Genomic DNA, 5630 nt, shown 5'->3' with positions numbered 1-5630 from the left:
AACATTCAAGCCTTGTTTGCTTGTAGAACGGGAGTGGTTGTTAGGCATGCGTTCATAAGTGAGAATGATGATGAGCGTCACATAATCATCACATTCATCATGTTCTTGGGTACGAATGAATATCTTAGAACAAGAATAATCTGAATTGAATAGAAGAACAATAGTAATTGCATTAATACTCGAGGTACAGCAGAGCTCCACACCTTAATCTATGGTGTGTAGAAACTCCACCGTTGAAAATACATAAGAACAAGGTCTAGGCATGGCCGTGAGGCCAGCCCCCATAATCTAAGAACTAGACGTCCAAAGATGATCCTCAGATCTAAAGTGATCTAAAGATATGAAATACAATAGCAAAAGGTTCTCTTTGTAGAGAACTAGTAGCCTAGGGTTTACAAATATGAGTAAATGACATAAAAATCCACTTTCGGGCCCACTTGGTGTGTGCTTGGGCTTAGCAATGAAGCTTTCATGTGTAGATACTTTTCTTGGAGTTAAACGCCAGCTTTTGTACCAGTTTGGGCGTTTAACTCCCTTTCTTGTGCCAGTTCCGGCGTGAAACGCCAGAATTCTTGAGCTGACTTGGAACACCTGTTTGGGCCATCAAATCTCAGGCAAAGTATGGACTATTATACATTGCTAGAAAGTCCAGGATGTCTACTTTCCAACGCAATTGAGATCCCCACAATTGGGCTTCTGTAGCTCTAGAAAATCTTCGTCGAGTGCAAGGAGGTCAGAATCCAACAGCATCTGCAGTCCTTTTCAGCCTCTGAATTAGATTTTCGCTCAGGTCCCTCAATTTCAGCCAGAAAATACCTGAAATCACAGAAAAACACACAAACTCATAGTAAAGTCCAGAAAAGTGAATTTTAACTAAAAACTAATAAAAATATAATAAAAACTAACTAAAACATACTAAAAACAATGCCAAAAAGCGTATAAATTATCCGCTCATCACAACACCAAACTTAAATTGTTGCTTGTCCCCAAGCAACTGAAAATCAAATAAGATAAAAAGAAGAGAATATGCAATGAATTCCAAAAACATCTATGAAGATCAGTATTAATTAGATGAGCGGGGCTTTTAGGCTTTTTGCCTCTTAACAGTTTTGGCATCTCACTCTATCCTTTGAAATTCAGAATGATTGGCTTCTATGGGAACTCAGAATCCAGATAGTGTTATTGATTCTCCTAGTTAAGTATGATGATTCTTGAATACAGCTACTTTATGAGTCTTGGCCGTGGCCCAAAGCACTCTGTCTTCCAGTATTACCACCGGATACATACATGCCACAGACACATAACTGGGTGAACATTTTCAGATTGTGACTCAGCTTTGCTAGAGTCCCCAATTAGAGGTGTCCCGGGTTCTTGAGCACACTCTTTTTGCCTTGGGTCACGACTTTATTAAATTTTTTTCTTTTTCCCTCTTTTTTTTTGTATTCACTGCTTTTTCTTACTTCAAGAATCATTTTTATGATTTTTCAGATCCTCAGTAACATGTCTCCTTTTTTCATCATTCTTTCAAGAGCCAACATTCATGAACAACAAATTCAAAAGACATATGTACTGTTCAAGCATACATTCAGAAGTCAAAGTATTGCCACTACATCAAAATAATTAATCTGTTATAAAATTTGAAATTCATGCAATTCTTCTCTTTTTCAATTAAGAACATTTTTCATTTAAGAAAGGTGATGGATTCATAGGACATTCATAACTTTAAGGCATAGACACTAAGACACTAATGATCATAAGACACAAACATGGATAAACATAAGCATGAAAATTCGAAAAACATAAAAATAAAGGACAAGGAGATTAAAGAATGGGTCCACCCAGTGATAGCGGCTTGTTTATCCTCTTGAAGATCTTACGGAGTGCTTGAGCTCCTCAATGTCTCTTCCTTTCCTTTGTTGCTCCTCTCTCATGATTCTTTGATCTTCTCTAATTTCATGGAGGAGGATGGAATGTTCTTGGTGCTCCACCCTTAGTTGTCCCATGTTGGAACTCAATTCTCCTAGGAAGGTGTTGATTTGATCCCAGTAGTTTTGTGGAGAAAAGTGCATCCTTTGAGGCATCTCAGGGATTTCATGATGAGTGGAATCTCTTGTTTGCTCCATCCTTTTCTTAGTGATGGGCTTGTCCTCATCAATGAGGATGTCTCCCTCTATGTTAATTCCAACTGAATAACAGAGGTGACAAATGAGATGAGGGAAGGCTAGTCTTGCCAAGGTAGAGGACTTGTCCGCCACCTTATAAAGTTCTTGGGCTATAACCTCATGAACTTCTACTTCCTCTCCAATCATGATGCTATGAATCATGATAGCCCGGTCTATAATAACTTCGGACCGGTTGCTAGTGGGAATGATTGAGCGTTGGATAAACTCCAACCATCCCCTAGCCACGGGCTTGAGGTCATGCCTTCTCAGTTGAACCGGCATCCCTCTTGAATCTCTCTTCCATTAAGCGCCCTCTTCACAAATGTCTATGAGGACTTGGTCCAACCTTTGATCAAAGTTGACCCTTCTAGTGTAAGGGTGTTCATCTCCTTACATCATGGGCAACTTGAATGCCAACCTTACATTTTCCGGACTAAAATCTAAGCATTTCTCCCGAACCATTGTAAGCCAATTCTTTGGATCTGGGTTCACACTTTGATCATCGTTCTTGGTGATCCATGCATTGGCATAGAACTCTTGAACCATTAAGATTCCGACTTGTTGAATGAGGTTGGTAAGAACTTCCCAACCTCTTCTTTGGATCTCAGTCGGATCTCTGGATATTCACTCTTTTTGAGTTTGAAAGGGACCTCGGGGATCACCTTTTTCATGGCCACAACTTCATAGAAGTGGTCTTGATGCACCCTTGAGATGAATCTCTCCATCTCCCAAGACTCGGAGGTGGAAGCTTTTGCCTTTCCTTTCCTCTTTCTAGAGGTTTATCCGGCCTTAGGTGCCATAAATGGTTATGGAAAAAAATGCAATGCTTTTACCACACCAAATTAGAAGGTTTGCTTGTCCTCGAGCAAAAGGAGAAAGGAGAGAGTAGAAGAAGAAAAAAATAGAGGAGATGGAGGTGGCTTTGTTTTTCGGCCAAGGGGGAGAAGTAGTGTGTAGGTTGTGTGAAAATGAAGGAGTGAAGATGGGTTTATATAGGAGTGGAGAGGGGGTGTATGGTTCGGTCATTATGGGTGGATTTGGGAGGGAAAGTGGTTTGAATTTGAATGGTAGGGTAGGTAGAGTTTTATGAAGGATGGATGTGAGTGGTGAAGAGAATGGTGGGATTTGATAGGTGAGGGGTTTTTGGGGAAGAGGTGTTGAGGTGATTGGTAAATGGGTGAAGAAGAGAGAGAGTGGTGGGGTAGGTGGGGATCTTGTGGGGCCCACAGATCCTGAGGTGTCAAGGATAATTCATCCCTGCACCAAGTGGCGAGCAAAAATGCTCCTTCTGCAAATCTTGGCGTTAAACGCCGGGCTGGAACCAATTTCTAGCATTTAACGCTAGCTTCTTGCCCATTCCTGGCGTTAAACGCCAGTCTGGTGCCCCTTTCTGGCGTTAAACGCCCAGAATGGTGCCAGACTGGGCGTTAAACGCCCATTTTGCTGTCTTCTCTGGCGTTTAAACGCCAGCAAGTTTTCTTCCAGGGTGTGCTATTTTTCTTTCTGTTTTTCATACTATTTTTGCTTTTTCAATTGATTTTGTGACTTCCCATGATCATCAACCAAAAAAAAATATAAAATAACAAAGGAAAATAGATAAATATAACATTGGGTTGCCTCCCAACAAGTGCTTCTTTAATGTCAGTAGCTTGATAGTGGGCTCTCATGGAGCCTCACAGATGTTCAGAGCAATGTTGGAACCTCCCAACACCAAACTTAGAGTTTGAATGTGGGGGTTCAACACCAAACTTAGAAGTTGGTTGTGGACTCCCAACACCAAACTTAGTGTTTGACTGTGGGGCTCTGTTTGACTCTGTTTTGAGAGAAGCTCTTCATGCTTCCTCTCTATGGTAACAGAGGGATATCCTTGAGCCTTAAACACAAAGGATTCTTCATTCACTTGAATGATCAATTCTCCTCTGTCAACATCAATCACAGCCTTTACTGTGGCTAGGAAGGGTCTGCCAAGGATGATGGATTCATCCATGCACTTCCCAGTCTCTAGGACTATGAAATCAGCAGGGATGTAATGGTCTTCAACCTTTACCAGAACATCCTCTACAAGTCCATAAGCTTGTTTTCTTGAGTTGTCTACCATCTCTAGTGAGATTCTTGCAGCTTGCACCTCAAAGATCCCTAGCTTCTCCACTACAGAGAGAGGCATGAGGTTTATGCTTGACCCTAGGTCACACAGAGCCTTCTCAAAGGTCATGGTACCTATGTTACATGGTATTGAGAACTTCCCAGGGTCCTGTCTCTTTTGAGGTAATCTCTGCCTAGTCAAGTCATCCAGTTCTTTGGTGAGCAAATGGGGTTCATCCTCCCAAGTCTCATTACCAAATAACTTGTCATTTAGCTTCATGATTGCTCCAAGGTACTTAGCAACTTGCTCTTCAGTGACATCTTCGTCCTCTTCTGAGGAAGAATACTCATCAGAGCTCATGAATGGCAGAAGTAAATCCAATGGAATCTCTATGGTCTCAATGTGAGCCTCAGATTCCCATGGTTCCTCCTTAGAGAACTCATTGGAGGCCAGTGGACGTCCATTGAGGTCTTCCTCAGTGGCGATCACTGCCTCTTCCTCCTCTCCAAATTCGGCCATGTTGATGGCCTTACACTCTCCTTTTGGATTCTCTTCTGTATTGCTTGGGAGAGTACTAGGAGGGAGTTCAGTAACTTTCTTACTCAGCTGACCCACTTGTACCTCTAAGTTTCTAATGGAGGACCTTGTTTCAGTCATGAAACTTTGAGTGGTTTTGATTAGATCAGAGACCATGGTTGCTAAGTCAGAGTGGCTCGGCTTAGAATTCTCTGTCTGTTGCTGAGAAGATAATGGAAAAGGCTTGCCATTGCCAAACCTGTTTCTTCCACCATTATTGTTGTTGAAACCTTGTTGAGGTCTCTGTTGATCCTTCCATGAGAGATTTGGATGATTTCTCCATGAAGGATTATAGGTGTTTCCATAGGGTTCTCCCATGTAATTCACCTCTTCCATTGAAGGGTTCTCAGGATCATAAGCTTCTTCTTCAGATGAAGCTTCCTTAGTACTGCCTGGTGCAGCTTGCATTCCAGACAGACTTTGAGAAATTATATTGACTTGCTGAGTCAATATTTTATTCTGAGCCAGTATGGCATTCAGAGTATCAATCTCAAGAACTCCTTTCTTCTGATTCGTCCCATTGTTCAAAGGATTCCTTTCAGAAGTGTACATAAATTGGTTATTTGCAACCATTTCAATGAGTTCTTGAGCTTCTGCAGGCGTCTTCTTCAGATGAAGAGATCCTCCAACAGAGCTGTCCAATGACATCTTGGACAGTTCAAACAGACCATCATAGAAGATACCTATGATGCTCCATTCAGAAAGCATGTCAGAGGGACACTTTCTGATCAACTGTTTGTATCTTTCCCAAGCTTCATAGAGGGATTCTCCTTCCTTCTGTTTGAAGGTTTGGACTTCCACTCTAAGCT

This window comes from Arachis stenosperma, chromosome 9, assembly GCF_014773155.1.
Source record: "Arachis stenosperma cultivar V10309 chromosome 9, arast.V10309.gnm1.PFL2, whole genome shotgun sequence".
Lineage (NCBI taxonomy): Eukaryota > Viridiplantae > Streptophyta > Magnoliopsida > Fabales > Fabaceae > Arachis > Arachis stenosperma.
This window is presented reverse-complemented; position numbering follows the sequence as displayed.